General features: G+C 46.1%; 1 long non-coding RNA gene across 1 annotated transcript; it reads right to left on the bottom strand.

The window, feature by feature from the left end:
• Positions 1 to 1,963: 1,963 nt before the first annotated feature.
• LOC140399737 (uncharacterized) lies at positions 1,964 to 14,286 on the bottom strand. The gene is made up of 3 exons (XR_011937834.1): positions 14,258 to 14,286; positions 2,688 to 2,723; positions 1,964 to 2,193 (listed from the first exon to the last, which is right to left on the bottom strand). It is a non-coding gene; the product is annotated as an uncharacterized lncRNA (long non-coding RNA).
• Between the last annotated feature and the right edge of the window lie 9,653 nt (positions 14,287 to 23,939).

The following is a 23,939-nucleotide window of genomic DNA, read 5'->3' as shown; positions in this document are numbered from 1 at the left end:
ATCACAGCTCAGGCAAGTTTGAGAAGCCAAGGCCTTCATAGATAACCTATTGGAAATCTTTTGGAAACCTTTGGACCTTCACAAATAACCGTTTTGAAACCTCTTGGAAAGAATATGGTCGATGAAAAAATGTGTGTACTGGTGGAGGTAGTTGGAACACGATTTTGCCATTGTGACAAATCCATGTGCCCAATATAATATTTGTCGTCGAATCAATGAAGGTATTTATTGAAGGAATCCCTTCAACATCCCACTCTACTTCATGCAAATATACTGAGGCAGAATTAGCGGCAGCGATGGTAACAAGTAAATCAATCATAATGATATTGATAACTGTACATTTTAGAATTTACGAAAGTAGCATTTGGGTTTGCTGGAATCATGGACCCCAAGTTGTGCCATGTCTTTGATAAGGTGTGGCCGAGACAAATATATTTGGGTTGACGTTGTAATCTGCTGTGTTGCAACAGTTGCATTATTTTGGATCACCGACCCCTGAACTATCCTATTCCCTCATCTCGTTCGCCTTTGAACTGACTCAGAACGGTAAAACAGGACAAGGCTTTCGGAAGAAGTATGATATGATATAATGATAAAGAACTGTTAGACAATTGGGGTCGCCATGGCGGCACACTAGTTGGCACAGTGGGTCAGCGCTGCCTCTTAGCTCATGGGATCCGTGTTCAATTACAGACTTTGGGTCACTGACTGTGTGGTGTTTGCACTTTCTCCCGTGTCTGCGTAGGTTTCATTCGGATGCTCCGAACTCCTCCCCTCAACTACCCGAACAGTCAACTAGAAAACCAGATAGGAACCGGAGAACATTGGGCTGTATTCCCCACCGGCAAGATGCTTCGTTTTGCCTGCAGCACCGGGATTTCCCCGACGGCGTGGGTTTGCCCTTCAATGGGAAACCCTATTGACCAACCGGCGTAACGGATTACCCGACGCAGAGTGACCTCTCCCATCTGCTGCCAATCGCTTGTCAGTCGATTTTGAGATCACCCTTTTTGTATCCACTCCAGCAATTTTAAAGTTCGTTTTGTTTTCAACCGTGCCTCTAATTCACCACAACATAGTTTAAGTTAAATTTTTCAGACAGGGAAATGTGGAAAACCTTTCCAGCAGAGGTATAACTGGTGTAAACTTATACATTTGGCAACGATCTAAAAACGTGTTGTCAAGGTTTTTATGGTCTCAGAGAATCATAGATTTTACAGTGCTGAAGGACGCCATTCGGTCCAGAGAGTCTGCACCGACCCTTGTAAAGAGCACACTACCTAACCTCACAACTCCGCCTTGTCCACTGAACCCAGGAACCCCACCTAACCTTTGTGGACACTAAGGGCAATTTAGCAAGGCCAATGCACCTAACCTGCACATCTTTGGACTGTGGGAGGAAACCGGAGCACCCGGAGGAAACCCATTCTTCAATTTAATCCGTAGGAGCCGATTCTGCGTTCAACGGGACACATTACTTCAAACACTCCGCTGCGAATTTCATTGCCAGCAGGAGGTGCGCACCTGAGCAGTTAGCCGAGAGAGCTGAACGGGACAGATCCTGGCAATCTGCTGACACTGCTTCTCGCTGCTTGTAATGCAATGCAGAACAATTAGGCAGATGGAGTATTGTTCCCCCGAGAAATAATACTGATTATTCAATTTTAAAAACGAGCATTTGATGAGGAATCTGAACGTTTACTTCCTTGTTGGCCGACAAAAGACCGACATTAGCCTGGAAAAATATAACAAAAATATTTGAAGTGGCTAGCTTGGCAGACCAATGTCCAAAGGCCAAAGTGAATCCCATTGATATTCGCTTTGGGGGAAACCGATCTGATACTTTCAGAGCAATCGGCAGTTGATGTAATGACACAGGCGGACTCAGATTTGGTATCATACCTCCAAAGTGTATCTGAACGGGATCGCTCTCATCTGAATGTATCCATTCGTTGTCCTTCCAAGTCTGACATCGGCAAATATACTTTCCTGCCCTGCCTACAGAGAAGGAATGATCTAAATATGTCTTGCATTGTATTTTCTTAAAGTCCTTATGATCAACATCTTGCCCATTGTGAAAATATTCGATCCGTGTGGCAGGACAGTCGCACCGGCAACTCAAAGTTATTTTCTCTCCGGTAATAAACTTCCGAAAAGCTGGATCCACAGTCACGACTGGTTTCCGTAAACGATCTGGAATAAAAACAAAACGCATTTAAAACAATGTATGTGTAGAAACTAATGTCTGCAGATCGCATTAACCGACTTCCACAATCACAGTAGCGAGATGCGATTCCTCAATGAAATAACATAGAAGTCGATATTTAGCAGGTTCGGTGTTTAATGTTCCAATAAATCTAGTGCGCCGAAATAAACGTGCATTTTAAAATCAATTGTACCCATATGCGGAATGGTTCTTTGAAGATTCAGAGAACAGAGTGTGCCAGTGTAACTGCTGTAATGTTAAACCTCACAGCCCCCACACGGTGACTGGTGGGAATTGTGCCGAATACAATTGACAAACTTTTGAGAAGCCGTGATTGTCATTCCAAAAATTAAAGGTGATTGGTTGGGAGAAGTAGAAACATAAGAGAACAAAGGTGCAGAGTAAAGTCCGCATCAGACATTCTGTGTAAACCAGATCCACATGATTGAAAATCAATTCCTTTTATGCTCGTGTTACTCACCTGCTTCGACATCCCCGACCAGCTCACCGACTTCAACTGTAAAAAGCAGAGTTACACAATTACGGGAAAAATAATGAAATTGAATAAAACGTTCCTGAACATATTCCAATTCGAACAAGTCTCTGATACCGGAGAATAAAATATACAATTATCAACAGATAGGCAACATGGGTGTGATGAATGGATATATAATACAGAGTTATGGATAGAGAGACAATATAGAATGCGGAATACAGGGTTAACGGTAGGCTTCTTGGGAATGTGGAGGCGCAGAGAGGTCTTGGGATCTATGTTCATAGATCTTTGAAAGTTTCCACTCAAGTAGATAGAGCTGTGAAGAAGGCCTATGGTGGGCTGGCGTTCATTAGCAGAGTGATTGAATTTAAGAGCCGCGAGGTGATGATGCAGCTGTACAAATCCTTGGTAAGGCCACATTTGGAGTACTGTGTGCAGTTCTGTTCGCCTCATTTTAGAAAGGATGTGGAATCTTTGGAAACGGTGTAAATGAGATTTGCCATGATGTTGCCTGGAATGGAGAATAGGTCTTACGAGAAAAGGTTGAGGGTGCTCGGCCTTTTCTCATTAGAACGGAAGAGGATGAGGGGCGACTTGATAGGAGTTTATGAGCTGATCAGGGGAATAGATAGAGTAGACTGTCAGAGACTTTTCCCCCGGGTAGAACAAACCATTACAAGGGACATAAATTTAAGGTGAATGGTGGAAGATAGAGGGGGGATGTCAGAGGTAGGTTCTTTACCCAGAGAGTAGTGGCGGCATGGAATGCACTGCCTGTGGAAGTAGTTGAGTCGGAAACATTAGGGACCTTCAAGCGGCTATTGGGTAGGTACATGGATTACGGTAGAGTGATGGGGTGTAGATTAATTTGTTCTTAATCTAGGACAAAGGTTCGGCGCAACATAGTCGGCATAAGGGCCTGTTCTGTACTGTATTTTTCTATGTTCTATGTTCTGTAGAGTTATGGATAGAGAGACAATATAATGTTATGGATAGTGAGACAATGTAAAGTAATGGATAGAGAGATAATATGAAGTTATGAATAGAGAGACAATACAAAGTTCTCGACGGAGAGACAATATGAAGGTATGGATAGAGAAACAATATAAAGTTATGGATAGAGATACACAATTTAATGTTATGGATAGAGAGACAATATAGAGTCATGGATAGAGAAACAATATAAAGTTATGGATAGAGAGACAATATAAAGTTATGGATAGAGAGACAATATGAAGTGAAGGATAGAGAGACAATATAATGTTCTGGACAGAGAGACAATATGAAGTTATGGATAGAGAGGCAATATAAAGATATGGATAGAGAGACACAATATAATGCTATGGATAGAGAGACAATATAGAGTTATGGATAGAGAGACAATATGAAGTTATGGATAGCGAGACAGTATAAAGTTATGGATCGAGAGACAATATACATTTATGGATAGAGAGACAATATAGAATGCTGGCTAGGTAGGTGCGGTGAGGGAGGGCAGAGGTTATTGGAGTGAGGCGTCCTGTGGGGGAGGTCCAGGGTACTGGAATCAGGTGTGGTGGCGTGTGGTGTGGGGAGAGGCAAAGGGTGCTGTAGTGAGGGATATGTGTCGGAGGCGGGGTCTTGGATTGAGGTGGGGAGGCGTGACGGGGAAGCAGAACGTGTATGGGTGAGGTGGGGGAGTCACAGCGAATTGCAATGAGCTAGGGTGTGATGGTGAAGCGGAGGGTAAATGGGTGACGCGGGGTGAGTTGGACGGCAAAGGGTGTTGGAGTAAGGTGGGGTGCGAAAGAGAGCGTTGGAGTAAGGTAGGGTGAGAAAGAGTGCGTTGGAGTATGGTGGATGTGCTGAGGGGAGGCAGAGGGTATTGGAGTCAGGTAGTGTGAGAAAGAGGGCTTTGAGTAAGGTGGGTGTGCTGAGGGGAGACAGAGGGTGTTGGAATGAGTTGAAGTATGGGGAGGCAGAGGGTGTAGAGAGGAAGCAGAGTGTAGTGTGCGAAGGCACGGTGTGTGGTGAAGTGAGTGATGGAGGCAGAGGGTGTTGGGGTGAGGCAGGGTGGAACGGAGAGGGACATGGCATTCTGGCAAGGGCGATGCCATTCAGAAATAACGTTTTAAAAGTAAAATTTCTGTCTGGTGAACGGGTGGCATAATGGTTTGAAAGTTGTGCACCTCGTGATCCACAGATTTTCAAGTTGAGCAGGAAAAGGTGGATGAGACATAACGCGAGTGAAACAGGTTGCGAGGATAGATAGGGCCCGGTGGCAACTGTGTTGCTATTCTCTCTCCTTGCCTCACAACAGGGTGGGTCAGGGTCCATTGAAAGAGGTGTGTGGAGGTTCTAACTGAGAGAAACGGAGAAAGTCCACAATGACCCCCAATCCACCTCCCTCCCCTCTCTCATGCTATGGAACGTGTTACTGCAACATGTGGCAAGCCTTGGCTGACCGAATAATCTTCATCCAATCATCGTTCATATCGACGGAGCCTCTGGTGAGGTCCCCAAGATAATGCATTCTCCTTGTTTTCCTTATCTCTATTGGCGACAGTAGCATAGCACTCAGTATTGAGGGATTACTCTGTTGAACAGTTCATTGACCACTTGGATTCGCCACAGACGCGTAGATGTTCGGAGTGGTCGTCAGGTAAAACACAAGGAAACACGACTAATCGAACACCAATTTGGTGCATGAACATATTGTACAGCAAGCTTCTGGGTGGGTGTATCTGACACTCCCTTCAAATGTTTCTCTGAATAATATATACTCGTCCCATCCCTGATGAGATCTGCCTCTAAGGGGCTGTTTAGCACAGGTCTAAATCAATGGCTTCGAAAGCAGACCAAGGTATGCCAGCAGCACGGTTCAATTCCCGTACCAGCCTACCCGAACAGGCGCCGGTATGTGGCGACTCGGTCTTTTCACAGTAACTTCATTTGAAGCCTACTTGTGACAATAAGTCATTTTAATTTCATTTCAATTAGCGCTCATTGTACCATGGGACAGATATTCTTCCGTTTGCTACTTGCTCATGAACGAGCAACAGCTCCGTATATGATTACGAGCGAAATAAGACGATTTCGGATTGTAACACGTTTAGATAACACATCCCGCACAGTGCTGCGTCCTCAGGTTCCATTCCAAACATGGACTGTTTGGGTCATGTTTGCACGGTCTCCCCGTGTCTGCGTGGGTTTTATTCTGATGCTCCGGGTTCCACCCACTTCCAAAGATGTGGGGCGTAGGTTGATTGGCCAATGCGGATGGCAAAAAGATCTGCACGGTTGCTGGACTGGCCATGTTAAATTTGTCGCTCAGTGTCCATAGATTTGCATGTTAAGTGAGTTGGCCGTGATAACTTCTTCTTTCATGTCTAAAGATGTGGCGATTAGGTGGATTGGCCATGCTAAATTACACCTTGGTGTTCAAAATGTTATGTGGTGTTACGGATAAATGGTGTGGTCCTCGGGAGGGTGCTATGTCGGAGTGTCGTGCAGACATGATGAGCCAATCATTCTGGTGCACTTCCTTCTGCACTGTAGGAACTCTGTGATTTCTATAATATTCCCAGCCAGTTCAGTATTTCGGAATTGAAACTAGAATTGAAAATTCACTCAGCAGTGGAAGCCAATTCTGTCGGTCGACGAATAGTCCTAATTATTTCAGCCAATTGCTTCATCCATAAATGGAACGCACGAGAGGAAGGCTGAGATCAATAACGCTTTGATCTCACCCTCTCTTTTTTCCGAAAAACAGACAATCTCAGAACCCATTTCTGTCCTGTTTCTCATCCCTGGAGTTGCCTTGACCCTAGTCCAACAGATTAATTTGCCAGACAGAACATGTTGTTTTCTCATATATGTTCCTGATGCCGCGGAACAGTGCATTTGATCCTCCAATGCTGCGCCGATCATGATGCCTATCTAAACTAAAACCTGCTGCAATTCAGAGGTACCTTGCCATCTATTCCCATCCTTTTTGTTTATTTTTCAAGATGCCTATTAAACGTTCACCACCTCCTCGGGCACCGCGTTCCAGGCACTCACCACACTCTGAAAAAAACCTTGATCACACATCTACTCTAAACTTTCCTATTCACACCTTAAACGTCTGCTGCCTCGTTCTTGACTTTTCCACCCAAAGAAAAAGCACATGACTATCCACTCTGTCCATGCCACTTGCAATTTTGTAGATTTCTATCAGGTTGTCCCTCAACCTCTGTCGTTCCAGTGAAAACAACCCGAGTTGACCCTACCTCTCCTCACAACTGACACGCTCCAGACCATGCAACATCCTGGTACATCTCCTCTGTAGCCTCTCCTGCTGATAAGCATAGGAAGGGGTGTTGGATACCAACCATTCCTCAAGAAGAGCCATGGAGCAGCAGGAAGGATTAGGATTGATAGCTACATCCCTGATATTGGATATCAAAAAATTCAAGATGCTCTGAGTGCCTTTGTTGTGATTTTATTGCTTAATTAAGCATGCATCTTATCTGTTAATTGTGCTCATATAATGTGCATGATGTACCCTTAATCGATAGTCACGATTGGACATAGATAACCAGTAAGGAATTACTTGTGTGTGCTAATTTCTTGTCATGGAATCTGAAAGCGGTTCAGAGGCTGGTGTGGAAGAAATGGATTTGAATTCATGGGACATTGGCAACAGTACTGGAGATGAGAGGGCCTGTTCTGTTGGGACGGTCTTCATCTGAATCATGCTGGGACCAGAGTCCTGGCGAACCGTATAACTAGGGCTGTAGATAGGGTTTAAACTTAATAGTGGGGGAAGGGGGGTTCAATTTCATGGAGAATTGGAAAAGCAAAGTTATATGAGGGGGTAGAAGGGCAGGTTAATTATGCGGACTTTCAACTAGTTAAATGAACCGAGGCTCAGGAGAGTTTAGTTAAGTTTCCCGAACACGTAATAGACCAGAGATTATAGAAAGTGGCAGAAAGCTAACCTCAGGAAGAGCAAAAAAAGGTGACAAGTGTGAGAAGGGAGGTGGTCAATGCAGGATTGAGGGTGTTGTGCGTAAATGCGTGCAGCATACGGAACAAGGAAAATGAGCTTGTCACGCGCATTGACATTGGCCGGTACGATGCTGTGGGCATCACAGAGACGGGGTTGCAAGCGGATCAAGGCTGGGATCTAAAGGATATGGATCCTATCGAAAGGACAGGTGGATGGGCAAATGGTTGAATTGTTCGTAAGGAATGAAGATAAATCGACAGCAAGAAGCGATGTAGGATAAGAATGCATAGAAACTCTGCGGGATTGAGGAATTACAAAGGTAAAAATGTCTTGATGGGAGTTATGTACAGTTCCCCTAGCAGTGATCAGAATGTGGGACAGAAAGTAAATCAGGAGATCGAAAAGGCAATATGATATGAATCACGGGGTACTTCAATATGCGAGTGTATTTTGAAAATCATGTTGGTAATGGGTCCCAAGAAAAGGAATTTGTGGAATGTCGAGAACATGCTTTTTTGGAGCAACTTGTGACAGAGCCAATTCTGGATTTGGTGATGTGTAATGAGGCAGACTTGATTAGGGAAGTTAAGGCGAAGGTACCCTGAGGGAGAAGTGACCACATATGAAATAATTTTCCCTGGAGTTTGAGAGGGAGAAGCTGCAATCAGATGTAACGATTTCCCAATCAAATAAGGGTAACGACAAAGACATGAGGGAGGAATTGGCCAGAGTTGAGGCTCTACAGAAATTCATTCCAAGGAGAAGTAAACCTGCTCAGGGGAGGGCGAGGCACCCGTGGCAGACGAGGCATTCAGGGACATAATAAAAGCGAAAGAAAAAGCACAGAAAGTGGCGAGGATTAGTGAGAAGCCAGAGGATTGTCAGCCTTTAAAAGCTAGCAGAGGACAACTAAAAAAGCAAAAGGTGAGAGAAGATGAAATATATGTGCAAGCTAGCTACTGATATAAACACGATAGCTAGGATTGTTTTACAATATAGAACATAGATCTGTACAGCCCAGTACAGGGTTTTCGGCCCACGATGTTGTGCCGAACTAGTCTGAAACTAAGATCAAATCAACCTACTCCCAATCATTCTAGTGCACTCCAAAGGCCTATCCAATAACCGCTTGAAAGCTCCTGAAGTGTCCGACTCCACTACCATATCTGGGAATGCGTTCCAAGCCCCAGCCACACTCTGAGTAAAGAAGATACCTCTGAAATCCCTCCTATATCTTCCACCATGAACCTGAAAGTTATGCCCCCTTGTAACAGCTATAATCCACCGAGGACAAAGTCGCAGAACGTCCACTCTATGTATCCCTCTCATCGCCTCATACATCTCAATTAAGTCACCTCTCATCCTCCTTCTCTCCCATGAGAAGAACCCTCGCACCTTTAACCTTTCCTCATAAGACCTACCCTCCAATCCCGGCAGCATCCTGGTAAATCTCCTTTGCACCCTTTCCACTGCTTCCACATCCTTCCTATAATGATGTGACCAGAATTGCACACAATACTCCAAATGTGGTCTAACCAACGTCTTGCACAGTTGCAGGATAACCTCGCTGCTGTAAAATTCAATCCCCCCGTTAATAAATGCTAACACACAAGAGGCTTTCTTCACGGGTCTATCCACTTGGGTGGCAACTTTCAGAGATCTATGGACATGAATTGCGAGATCTCTCTGCTCCTCTACATTCTACAGAAACCTGTGTGAACCCTGTAATCCACATTCAAATTTATCCTACCAAAATAAATCATCTCATATTTATCAGGGTTAAATTCGATCTGCCGCTTTTCAGCACATCTCTGCATCCGAGCAATGTCTCTTTGCAGCCTACAACAGCCCTCGACATTATCCACTACTCCACTAATCTTGGTGTCATCAGCAAATTTACTAACCCAACCTTCAACTCCATCATCCAATTCATTGATAAAAATCATAAATCGCAGAATACCCAGCACTGATTCCTGTGGTACACAGCTGGTGACTGGGCTCCAGGATGAAAATGTACCGTCTACTACCACCCTCTGTCTTCTATGTGATAGCCAGTTACTGATCCAATCGGCCAAATTTCCCTCTATGCCATGCCTCCTTACTTTCTGCATGAGCCGACCATGGGGCACCTTATCAAACGCCTTATAAAAATCCATGCATCGACGTCAACTGCTCTACCTTCATCTATGTACACAGTTTCCTTCTCAAAGAATACAATCAAACTTGTGAGGCAAGACGTACCCCTCACAAATCCATGCTGACTATCCTGGATTACGCTGTATCTTTCCAAGTGATCTTGAACGCTATCTCTCAGAACCATTTCCAATAATTTACCTATGACCGAAGTGAGACTAACCGGCCTATAATTCCCAGGGTTATACCTATTCCCTTTCTTGAACGAGGAGACAGCAGTCGCCTCTCTCCAGTCTCGTGGCACTATTCCTGTAGTGAGGAATTCACTATTCCTGACAGTGAGGACATAACGATCAAAGCCAAAGGCTCTGCAATCTCATCCCTCGCCTTCCAAAGAATCCAAGGGTATATCCCATCAGGCCCAGGGGTCTTATCTGTCCTCAGGCTTCTCAACATTTCTGACACATCTTCCTTCCGAATACCTACGTCCTCCAGCCTGGCTGCCTGTATCGCAATATCCTCCTCAACAACATGGCCCCTCTCCTTTGTGAACACTGAAGAAAAGTATTCATTTAGGGCCTCTCCTGTATCTTCAGACTCCATGCACACGTTCCCACTTTTGTCCGTGACCGGCCCTAACATCACCTTGGTCCTGCGGCAAGTACTTCTCATGCCCCCTCCTAGCTCCCGTAAGCCCTTTCTTGAGCTCCTTCCTAGCTATCTTGTATCCCTCGAGTGAACTAACTGAACCTTGTTTTCTCATCCTTACGTCCTTCTTCCTCTTGACAAGACATTCAACCTCTTTTGTAAACCATGGATCCCTCACTCGACCATTTCCTCCCTGCCTGACAGGGACATACATATCAAGGACACGCATTATTTGCTCCTGACAGGTGGGATATGACATGAATAAGTGTGCAAGTATGCAGTTGGGTAGGAAATGAACAGAAAGGCAGAGCAAGTGCCAGGCAACATCCATTTCCTTCAAATAAGGACCTAACACCTGCCCCCAGTGACTGTACCGGTTCACGAACAGCATCACCTTCTGAAGGGCAACGGGGCATTGGTGGGTGCAGTCCGCATTTGGCAACGAAAATGCCATTGTGCCCTTTAATTTACGAGGATTTGAGGACAGGAATGAAGATGCCTTGCTGCAATGCGATACAGACGTGTTGAGTCTGCATCGGGAGTATTGTGCACAGTGTTTGTCTCCGTTCCTAAGGAACTTCAGATGTGCCTTAAAGCATACACCAAGTTAATTCCAGGGATGGCGGAACTCGCCAGTGAGGAGCGATTGAGGTAAATGAGCCTGTTACCTCTACTATTTCGAAGCAAAGATGTAATTGGGACTTACAAAACTATTACAGGGCAGGACAGATTTTATAATCCCTTCCCCACACGCCCCACATCCTGCCATGGCTGTTGAATCTACAATCAAGAATCACAGACTCAGAATAAGGAGCAGTCTGAAATTATCATAGATTATCATAGAATTTACAATGCAGAAGGAGGCCATTGGCCCATCGAATCTGCACCGGCTCTTGCAAATTCTGATGAGGGATGTTGGGGGACTTAAGATTAGAGCTTCCTAATCATGCCCCCAACAGTAAAGACAAAATTGCTAAATGAACAGCAAACAGCAGTAGCCCCGCGTACGTGCCAAATGGAACTCTCGCGGAAACCATTGCCCATTCACACACATAAAATCATCTAACCAATACCTTTGCCTCCTGATCGATTGGCTCAAAGACCTATTTTTCCATATCCTCTGTCTCCCTGTATAACGATTTGTGTAAAAAGTCAGCTTGTGACTTTTATTGCCCTTTGACCTCCTCAGATGCAGAGCGAACAACTTCCCCAGAGAACAATAATTGGATGGATCCAATATTTTGGACAGCAAGTTGCTCGGTAACGACGGGAAACAAAATAGAGAAGTAGGTGATGCAGAGACACTTTGCAGTTCAGGAAGCATCTGTAGGCAGACTACAAAATTACTGTATTTCTCGCTGAATTCAATCATATCCGGAGAATGGAAGATATAAACAACTCCTAATATAGAACCATAGAATCCCGACAGCGCAGGAGGAGGCACTTCGGCCCAGCTCGACTAACACCGACCGTTACAAATACCCTCCCAGGCCCAGTCCACCGCCCAATAATTCCCACGCAACCCCCATAACCCTTCCTAACCTGCAAGTTAAGGGGCAAGTTAGCATAGCCAATCCACCAAACCTTCACATCTTCCGACTGTAGAAGGAAACCCGAGCACCCGGAGGAAACCCAAGCAGACCACTGTGCCACCATGCCATAAAGTATATATGAGTTCGGAGAATTAATGTTCTGTTTGGTAATTGTCTCACTTAGCCTCCCTGATCATTACCACCTTCCTTGCTCCGTCCATCTCTCTTCGCCCCCTCCCACCTGCTTGTTCTCTTCCAAAATACGTGTTCGTTCATTCGAAGCAACTGAGTAATTTTATCTCCTGGTGTCAAACTGGACATGTCTGTGTTAGTACACTTCCCATAGGTCCCATCCTCTCAAATCACCAGCTACGGATTTAGATCCACACCGTGCCCTAACATGCTGTGGCAACGCCTGCCTCCTATATCAGTCCCTCTTGCTCAACATTGTCCATTTCCATTTGGTAATGAATGGTGTCACAGGTACTATCGAACAGTACAGTTTATCCTCACTGTTTTTATTAATCGTCTTTCACGCCTGACCTCATCTGAGCTGAATATAATTCATCGTCTCCAGACGTCAATGTTAACTCCGTCTCCAAACTTTCTGTTATCATCATTTCTAGTTTGCAGTGACTTCGGCAAAATCATAGAATCCCTGCGCTGCAGAAGGCCATTCGGTTCATCTGCAATTCAATCTCTGGAATTCAACCTCCTCAGTCCCAATCCCTACTCCCTGCCCCCATTACCCTATCTAACCTTCGGACAATAAGGGGCAATTTAGCAGGACCCGGTCTGCACATTTCTGGACTCTAAATGTATCCTTGAGATATTTTGTTTCTATTTTCATTTCAGAGGTGGCATGTGGCACAGTGGTTAGCATGGCTGCCTCACACTGTCAGGCACCCGGATTCAATTTCAGCCTCGGGTCACTGTTTGTGTGGACTCTGCACGTTCTCCCCGTGACTGCGTGGGTTTCCTCCGGGTGCTCCGGTTTCCTCCCACAGTCCAAAGATTTGCAGGGTAGGTGCTATGGCCAAGCTAAAGTGTGCCTTATTGTCGAAAAATGTGCAGGTTGGGTGGATTGGCTAGTGTAGAATTACCCCTTAGTGTTCAGGGACGTGCAGGGCAGATAACAGGTAGAGGACGGGGGAATAGGTTTGGGTTTGGGTAGGGCGCAGTTTCAGAGGGTCGGTGCAGACTGGATGGGATAAATGGCCTCCTTCTATTCTGTTGGAATGTTACGTTTCTATTCTCTGGATCTACATTCCCAATTTAATCCATTCAGCCCGTCTCTTATAAAGTATGTTGAGGTTTCAGAAGCGGGACACATCGTCCTCCCGTTTTCCACTTTCAGATACCCAAACTCAAATATTCAAATTCCTAGGGGGACACATCACCAAAAACCTGTCCTAGTATTGCCACGTCGATGCTACCACCAAGAAAGCACAACTGCGCCTATACTTCCTCAGGAAACTAAGGACATTTGGCGTGTCCACATTAACTCTTACCAACATTTACAGATGCATCATAGAAAGCATCCTATCGGGCTGCATCACAGCCTGGTATGGCAACTGCTCGGCCGAGGACCGCAAGAAACGTCAGAGAAGCGTGAACACCGCCCAGTCCATCACACTAACCTGCCTCCCACCCAGTGACACCATGTACACCTCCCGATGCGTGGGGAAAGAGGGCAGTAGAATCAACGATCCCTCCCACCTGACTTACTCACTTTTCCAACTTCTTCCATCGGACAGGAGATACAGAAGTCTGAGAACACGCACGAACAGACTCGAAATCAGCTTCTAACTCGCCGTTACCAGACTCCTAAATGACCCTCTTATGGACTGACCTCATTAACACCACACCCTGTATGCTTCACCCGATGCCGGTGTTATGTAGTTCCATTGTGTACCTTGTGTTGTCCTACTATGTATTTTCCTTTATTTCCTTTTCTCTTCATGTACTTAATGATCTGTTGAGCTGCTCTTAGGAAAATAGTTTTGACTGTACCTCGGTGCACGTGACAATAAACAAATCCAAATCCAATGCAAACAACTCATTCCATTAAGGCTTTTCCTTTTTTTGCAAATTCCTTCGATTTCAAAAATGCAAATCATATAAATTCGAGTCTCAATATGTAAAGTGTTCATATTGCTGGCTACACACTGCACCTCCATTTCCTCAGTTTCAGCACTTTGTTATTTACATGTTGAACCTCTTTTCCTCAATGCAGCTAATTCAGGAATAATCTAGGAAGCCATACTCACGGATCCAAAGCAGAACTGACAAAGTAAACATTTTGCTTTTCCCAAGGAGATTCGTATCAATGTTCAGAAAGGCCAAAATAGATGTTCACCTTCTTCCTTGTCCTTGTGACTGGGCTGGAGATATTGGAAGTACACAGTTTGTTGGTTCAGTAACACATCTTACAACACAGGATGTTACTAACTGCAGAACGGTAAACATGAGTCAAGCTACCAGGAAAGGACTGAAGAACCTGAATTGTCAGCACCTAAGTGTTACAAAATATGTGTTCCTCATGATATATATTTCAGTTGATGGCATTGCATACAAATGAGATCGAGGTGTCTGACAATCAGTGTCTTTGAGCATTGCTATGGAATTGTAATTCAACGTGCCATGTTGGAGACTCAATGGTGGCCACAGGAATTCCCATTTCTTCCCCTTCAAGTAATCTCCTGCAACTACTGAATTCCTCGCCTGGTGCCGCTTTCGTCTGTGAGGCCATTCCCATCGATAGTATCTGTGCAATCTCAGGCAAGCGACCACTCGGAAGCCTATTTGGCTGGAGAAACGTTCAGTTTTATTTTGGTTACGATACATCCCTCCCATTCCCCAATGGGTCTCCCGCGCCCAGCCCACATGGGCCGGGTTATTTATATTCCAGATGTCCCAGGAAACTGTTATTAGATCTCCCCCCCCCCCTAACAGCTGGGTCGCTGTGATCCAGTTAACGCCACAGGGACCCAGACGTCACAGAGTTATGGGACTCTTGTAGGATAACAACCACGTCCAACACGTCGTCAATTTCGACAGAAGGCGCGAAATTCATTGCTACCTTTGACAAGTGCTCCAGGCCCGAAGGGGTGAAATGGACCCGGAAGCGTCGTTTCTGGGTGATTCGTCAGCCTTTATTTCAGCGATCACTCCTGAACCTGCGGCGATGTCTGTGGGCAGAAACGACAATGTCCGACTCCTGGTCAAAGTGGTCCAAATCCCATATTGCAGAGTCCCAAAGTGCGGTCGCATTGCTGGGTGCCACCGGCAATCGCTCCTGAGGGAGAGACAACACCAGGCACTGGATCCGTGGATAGTCCTCGGTATCTGTTCCATTGAGCTCCACAGATGGTCCACATGTATATTCACGTCCTTCCCTTACACTCGCACCGGATACGAGACTGGCCCGTTTCGTTTAATGACCAATTTGAGAATCCATAATACCAGGTCAGCATAATTTCGAAATTACACGGAGCCGCCAGTGGTGAATCCTCACACGGCCCTGGCTGTCTTCGCTCTGGTCTGTTACTGCTTGTCACCGATCCTATCCCAGCGAAACAAGGTCCAATTGCCTGCACAAGTGACGACCCATCAAAGTCCTTGTTCACGATTCTATTAAGGTTAATGTGGAGGTTCAGTCGGCAGTTAAGAAGGCAAATTCATGTCGAGTGGGCTGGAGGTCAAGACCAGGGATGTATTTATCAGGCTGTACGTAGCTCTCGTCAGACCCCATTTGGAATATGGTGAGCAGTTTTGCGTCCCGTATCTGAGCAAGGATGTGCTGGCCTTGGATAGCATCCAGAGAAGTTTCACAAGAATGATACCTGGTTATGAAGAGCTTGTCATATGAGGAACGGTTGAGGACTCTGGGTCTGTACTCGTTGGAGTTCAGAAGGATGAGGGGGAATCTTATTGCAACTTACAGGATAATGCGACGCCTGGAGCGAGTAGACTTGGAGAGGATGTTTCCACTTGTAGGAAACGATAGAAGCAGAGGCACAATGTCAGACTAAAGGGGTGATCCTTTAAAACAGAGATGAGGAGACATTTCTTCAGCCAGAGGGTGGTGAATCTGTGGAAATCTTTACCGCAGAAGGCTGTGGAGGCCAATTCACTGAGTGTGTTTCAGACATAGATAAATTCTCACATGGGCCTGGCTGTCTTCGCTCTGGTCTGTTCCTGCTTGTCACCGATCCTATTCCAGCGAAACAAGGTCCAATTGCCTGCACAAGTGACGATCCAGCAAGACCGGACATTAGATGCGTGGTAGCGTGCGGAATGGTCCGACAGAAGAACAGATTAATAAGGGGGTCAGGGGTTATGGGGAGAAGGCAGGAGAATGGGATGAGAAAATTATCAGCCATGATTAAATGGCGGAGCAGTCTCGACGGGCCTATGTCTTCTGGTAATATCAGATTTAATAAAACCGCGAGGTGAGGGGGTTCAGAATGAGCAAAGGAGATTCTCTATAACAAGGTGGGAACAAACAAAGGTGAAAGAACAAACCGCCTGGAAGAAGGAACTGTTCTACGTTTGCAGATGATACAAAGATCTGTAAAAGGACAGGTTAATGTGTTAATGTGTTAATGGGCAGGTTAACTCACTGGAACGAAGGAGGTTGAGGGGAGACCTGATAGAGGTCTACAAAATTATGAGGGCCATAGACAGGGTAGATAGTCAGAGGCTTTTCCCCAGGGAAGAGGGGTCAATTACTAGGGGGCATAGGTTTAAAGTGAGAGGTGCAAGGTTTAGAGTAGATGGACGAGGAAAGTTTTTTACGCAGAGGGTAGTGGGTGCCTGGAACTCGCTACCAGAGGAGGTGGTGGAAGCAGAGACGATAGTAACATTTAAGGGGCATCTTGACAAACACATGAATAGGATGGGAATAGAGGGATACGGACCCAGGATGTGTAGAAGATTGTAGTTTAGTCGGGCAGCATGGTCGGCACGGGCTTGGAGCGCCGAAGGGCCTGTTCCTGTGCTGTACATTTCTTTGTTCTTTGTTCTTTAAACGGCAGTAAGAAGGAAAATGCGATGTTAGAATTCATGTCAAGAGGGCTAGAATGCAAGACCAGAGATGTACTTCTGAGGCTGTATAAGGTTCTGGTCAGACCCCCATTTAGACTATTGTGAGCAGTTTTCGGCCACGTATCTGAGGAAGAATGTGCTGGCCTTGCAAAGGGTCCAGAGGAGGTGCACAAGAAAGATCCCTGGAATGAAAGGTTTGTCGTATGAGGAAAGGTTGAGGACTCTGGGTCTGTACTCATTGGTGTTCAGAAGGATGAGGGGGAATCTTATTGAAACCCACATGTACTGCAAGGCCTCGATAGAGTGGACTTGGAGTGTTTCCACTTGCAGGAAAATCGAGAACCAGAGGACACAATCTCAGACTTAAGGGACGACCCTTTCATACAGAGATGAGGAAGAATTTCTTCAGCCAGAGGGTGGTGAATCTGTGGAACTCTTTGCAGCAGAAGTCTGCGGAGGTCGAATAACTGAGTGTCTTTGAGACGGAGATAGATAGGTTCTTGATTAACAAGGGGATCAGGGGTTATGGGGAGAAGGCAGGAGAATATGGATGAGAAAAATATCAGCCATGCTTAAATGGCAGAGCAGACTTGATGGGCCGAGTGCCTAATTTTGCTCCAATGCCTTATGATCTTTCATTCAGAATAACAGACACCCAAGAGTGAGTTCCAGATAGGGATTCATTTGCCTCACTATGCCATGCTCCCAGATGAATTCCAAACCTTAGAGACTGATTGTGTGCAGAGACTTTCTCCCCGTGTCTGTGTGGGTTTCCTCCGGGTGCTCCGGTTCCCTCCCAAAGTCCAGCGATGTGCAGGTTAGGTGGATTGGCCATGATAAACGTGCAGGACCACGGGGTACGATGCAGCTTGGACCGAGGGCGAGTGCCCTTTCGGAGACCAGTACAGAATCGATGGATCGAATGGCCTCCGGCAGCACTGCAGGGAAACAGAGAGAACCATGGGATTAACAGTACAGAAGCAGGCAATTTGGCCGATCAATTCTGCACCGGCCCTTAGAAAGGGCTCCCCACTTATGCCCTCGGCTCCATTTTATCTCCATACCCAATACCTGCACACTAAGGGTTAATTGATCATTGCCAATCTACCTAACCTGCACATCTTTGGACTGTGGGAGGAAACCGCAGTTCCCTGAGGAAACCCACAAAGACACTGGGAGGAAGTTCGAACTCCACACAGACAGTGACCCGAGGCCGGAATTGAACCCGGTCCCTGGAGCTGTGAGGCAGCAGCGCAAACCACTCTGCCGCTCGAAGGTAGGACCAAGAGCGCGGTAGAAACCGATTAGACCTCACACTTAATTGTAGGGATTTCCTGCTATCTCTCTTTTTCAAAAATATTTACTTCGTGTTTCTGATGTGTCGGAGACGTCAACATCACTGAAACAATTCACTGTCTCGGGACACTTACTGTAAATAGCTTCTGTCAGTAAATTTACACTTTACTTCGGCACAAAACAGAAATGTCCATTCAAACATTCACAACCACATATCCCTGTAAATATAAACATACTCAGTAGAAATTGATTTCAGCTGCTTTTTACAGATATTTTTCCAAAAGAACGAAACATTCATAAATTTTGCCTAAATTGTTTTAAAGTCTATAACAAAGTCCTTGCAATTTTTTCTCAAATTCTGTGGAAAAACTGCTCATCTCTTAAACTCCACGGGAGTTTCAGGTGTACAGAGTGAGAGGGAGAGAAACACAGGATGGGAGAGAGGGGACACACAGAGACAGGGAGAGCGAGAAAGAGAGAGTGAGAGACCCGGAGAGAGAGAGACACACACACACACAGACGCATAGAGACAGACGCACAGAGATATAGAGAAGAATATATTCAGAGAGAAATACAGAGAGCGAGATGTAGACAGAGAGGAACACAGTGAGAGGGTCAGTGAAAGACGCGGACAGAAACACATGGAAAGAGATACGTGGAGAGAGATACACGGCGAGCGAGTCATGGCGATAGGGACACGGAGAGAAGGACATGGAGAGGTTGACAAAGAGAGAAGAATACAGAAAGACGGACAAAGATAGAGAGGCAGAGGGAGACAGAGAGAGGGACACGGACAGAGTGGCGCACAGAGACAGACAAAGAGACAGACACAGGGGCAGAGAGGGAGACACGGGGCCAGTGGGGCAGAAAGGGAGGAACAGACGAAGGGTGATGGAAATTTGGAGCTGGTGTAGGCAATTCGGCCCTTCGAGCCTGCTCCGCTATGCAATGTGATCATGACCGATCCTCGATTTCACTGTCATATTCCGCTGCCTCCACATTCCTCTTGCTGCCATTAAAATCAAATATATATATATATGTTTCTATCTTCAATTAATTCAGTGACTTGGCCTCCATTGCCTTCTGGGGTCGAATATTCCACAGGCTGACTACCCTCTGAATGAAGAAATATTTCCTAATCTTAGTCCTATAAATGGTCTATCCCGGATCCTTGAACTGTATACCCTGCACCTTGGCTCCCGAACCAGGTAATACATCCTTCCTGCCTCTAGTCTGTCTTTCCCTGCAAGAATTGAATGCGTTTCAATCAGATCTGAAATTGGGCACAATTGTTCCTCTCTCTCTTCGTAGTACAGTGCCACCAATCAGCTATCAGGCGAAAAAAACCTTCCCAATGGCAACTCTACCCTTCTTAGGTAGGGAGAGTAAAACTGCACGCAATATTCAGGGTGTTGCCTCACCTAGTGTCGGTATAACAGCACTCGGACAGCAGATATAGAATAAAGCACCTTCTACACTGTCCCATCGCAACGTCCCAGGACTGGTACAGGACGGGGTTAGATACAGAGTAAACCTCCCTCTACACTGTCCCCCATCAAACACTGCCAGCATGGGTACAGCACGGGGTTAGATATAGATTAAAGCTGCCTCTACACTGTCCCCATCAAACACTCCCAGGAGAAGTACAGCACAGGTTGTGATACAAGGAACAAACAACAAAGAAAAGTACAGCACTTGAACAGGCTCTTCGACACTCCAAGCCTGCGCCGACCATGCTGCCCGCCAAAACTAAACTCTTCTACACTTCCGGGGTCCGTATCCCTCTATTAACATCATATTCATGTATCTGTCAAGATGCCCCTTAAACGTCACTATCGTCCCTGCTTCCACCACCTCCTCCGGCAGCGAGTTCCAGGCACCCACTACACTCTGTGTAAAAAAACTTCCCTCGCACATTTCCTTGAAACCTTGCCCCTCGCACCTTAAACATATGAACCCCCCCCCCCACCCCCACCCAGTCATTGACCCCTCTATCCTGGGAAAAAGTCTCTGGAATTCACTCTGTCTATGCCCCTCATGATTTTGTAGACCATGATCAGGTCGCCCCTCAACCTTCTTCTTTCCAGTGAGAACAAACAAGTTTATTCAACCTCTCCTCATAGCTAATGCCCTCCATAGCCAGGCAACATCCTGGTAACTCTATTCTGCACGCGCTCTAACGCCTTTGCATCCTTCTGGTAGTGTGGCGACCACAATTGGAAATCATACTCCAAGTGTGGCCGAAATAAGGTTCTATACAGCTGCAACATGACTTGCCAATTTTTATACTCAATGCCCCGGTCAATGAGGGCAAGAATGCCGTATTCCTTCTTGACTACCTTCTCCACCTGTTTACCCCTTTCAATGACCTGTGGACCTGTACACCTATAACTCTCTGACTGTCAATACTCTTGAGTGTTCTACCATTCACTGTATATTCCCTACCTGTATTAGACCTTCCAAAATGCATTACCTCACATTTGTCCAGATTAAACTCCATCTGCCATCTCGCCGCCCAAGTCTGCAAACGATTTAAATCCTGCTGTATCCGCTGACAGTCCTCATCGCTATCCGCAATTCCACCAACATTTGTGTCATCCGCAAACTTACTAATCAGACCAGTTACATTTTCCTCCAAATCATTTATATATACTGCGAACAGCAAAGGTACCAGCACTGATCCCTGCGGCACACCACTAGTCATAGCCCTCCAGTCAGAAATGTACCCTTCCATTGCTACTCTCTGTCTTCTATGACCTAGCCAGTTCTGTATCCACCTTGCCAGCTCACCTCTGATCCCGTGTGACTTCACCTTTTGTACCAGTCTGCCATGAGGAACTTGTCTGAAGTCCATATTGACAACATCCACTACCTACCTGCATCATCTTTGTGAGCTCCTCGAAAAACTCTATCAAGTTATTAAGACATGACGTTCCCTTCACAAAACCGTGCTGCCTCTCGCGAATACGACCCCTTGCTTCCAAATGGGAGTAGATCCTGTCTCGAAGAATTCTTTCCAATAATTTCCCTACCACTGACTTAAGGCTCACCGACCTGTCGTTTCCTGGATTATCTTTGCTACCCTTCTTAAACAAAGGAACATCATTGGCTATTCTCCGGTCCTCCGGGACATCACCTGAAGACAGTGAGGATCCAAAGATTTCTGACAAGGCGTCAACAATTTCCTCTCTTGCCTCCTTCAGTGTTCTTGGGTAGTTTCCACAGGCCCTGGGGACTGAACCACCAGAATATTTTTCAAGACGCCCAAAAACTCCTTTTTTTGGATCTCAATGGGACCTAGGCTATCTACACACCCTTCACCAGACTCAACGTCCACTAATTCCTTCTCTTTGGTGAATACTGATGCAAAGTATTCATTTAGTATGCGCCCATTTCCTCTGGTTCCACACAGATTCATCCCCTGTCCTTCAGTGGGCCAACCTTTTCCCTGGTTACCCTCTTGCTTTTTATGTACGCGTAAAACGCCTTGGGATTTTCCTTAAACCAATTTGCCAATGACTTTTCGTGACCTCCTTTAGCTCTCTTGACTCCTTGCTTAAGTTCCTTCCTTCTTTCCTCATATTCCACACAGGCTTCGTCTGTGCCCAGCTTTCTAGCCCTGACAAATGCCTCCTTTTTTCTTTTTGACGAGGCCTACAATATCCCTCGTTATCCAAGGATCACGAAATTCGCCATATTTATCATTCTTCCTCAGAGGAACATGCCGGTCCTGAATGCCTTTCAACTGACATTTGAAAGCCTCCCACATGTCAGATGTTGATTTACCCTCAAACATCCGCCCCAACCTATGTTCTCCAATTACCGCCTCTTATTGTTATAATTAGGCTTCCCCCAATTTACCACATTCACCCCAGGGCCACTCTTATCCTTGTCCACCATCATTTGAAAACTTACTGAATTATGGTCAATGTTTCCGCAATGCTCCCCTACTGAAACGTCTACTACCTGGACGGTCTCAATCCCCAATACCAGGACAGTACAGCCCCTTCCCTAGTTGGGCTATCTGCATGTTGTTTTAAGAAGCCCTCCTGGATGCTCATTACAAACTCTGTCCCGTCCAAGCCCCTAGCACTAATTGAGTCCCAGTTAATTTTGGTGAAGGTAAAGTTTCCCATCACAACAACCCTATTACTTTTCATCTTTTCCAAAACCTGTCTACCAATCTGCTCCTCTATGTCCTTCTGGCTGCTGGTGGCCTGTGGTGAACCCCCAACATTGTGACTGTATCCTTCTTATTCATGATCTCTACCTACATAGCCTCGCTGCCGTCTGAGGTGTCCTACCGCAGTGCAGCGGTGACATTCTCCCTAACCAGTCGCGCAACTCCTCCGGCCCTGTTCTCCACCCCCCCCCCCCCCTCTATCCAACCTGAAACATCTAACTCCTGGAATGTTTAGCTGCCAATCCTGTCCTTCCCTCAACCAGGTCTCTATAATGGCAACAACATCATAGTTCTAAGTACTAATCCAAGCTCTAAGTTCATCTGCCTTAGCTGTTATACTTCTTGCATTAAAACATATGCACTCAGGCCACCAGTCCCGCTGTTTTCAGCAACATCTCTATGTTTGCTCTTCCTCAGAGCCATAGTGGCCCTATTTCCTAGTTCTCCCTCATTTCTTTGACCTTCTGACCTCTTGCTCCGGTGCCCAACAACTGCCATACTAGTTTAAACCCTCCCGTGTGACACTAGCTAACCTCGCGTCCAGTATATGTATGCCTCTCCAGTGCAAATACAATCCGTCTTTCTGATAAAAGTCACAGCTGCCTCGGAAGAGCTCCCTGTGGTCCAGATAACTGAAACCCACCCTCCTACACCAGCTATTTAGCCACGTGTTTAGCTGCTCTATCTTCCTATTTCTAGCCTCACTGGCACATGGCACAGGGAATAATCCTGAGATTACAACCCTTGAGGTCCTGTCTTTTTACTTTCTTCCTAGCTCCCTGAAATTCTGCTGCCGGTCCCCTTCCTGCCTATGTCGTTCGTACCAATATGTACAACGACCTCTGCCTGTTTGCCCTTCCCCTTCAGGATGTCCGCTACCCGTTCAGAGACATCCTGGACCCTGGCACAAGGGAGGCAACGTACCATCCAGGAATCTCTTTTACGTCCACAGAAACGCATCTCTGTGCCCCTGACTATAGAGTCCACTATGACTATTGCTCTTCTGCGCTTTGACCCTCCCTGCTGAACATCAGAACCAGCCGTGGTGCCACTGACTGGCCGCTGCTGTTTTCCCCTGATAGGCTATTCCCCCCCCCCCCCCCCCCCCCCCGACAGTACCCAAAGCTTGAAAGCATACGATTTAAAACTCGGTCTATATTGTCTACATCAAACACTTCCAGGACAGGTACAGCACGGGGTTAGACAGAATAAAGCTCACTCTACACTTTCCCCAATCAAGCACTGCCAAGACATGTACAGCACGGGAGTAGATACAGAGTAAAGCTCTCTCTACACTGTCCCATCAAAAGCTCTCACAGGACAGGTACAGCACGGGGTTAGATACAGAGTAAAGCTCCCTCTACACTGTCCCCATCAAACACTCCCCGGCCAGGTGCAGCACGGGGTTAGATACAGAGTAAAGC

The sequence above is a fragment of the Scyliorhinus torazame genome, chromosome 23, assembly GCF_047496885.1.
Source record: "Scyliorhinus torazame isolate Kashiwa2021f chromosome 23, sScyTor2.1, whole genome shotgun sequence".
Lineage (NCBI taxonomy): Eukaryota > Metazoa > Chordata > Chondrichthyes > Carcharhiniformes > Scyliorhinidae > Scyliorhinus > Scyliorhinus torazame.
The sequence above is the reverse complement of the archived record's forward strand: the minus strand, read 5'-3'. Positions and strand labels throughout refer to the sequence as shown.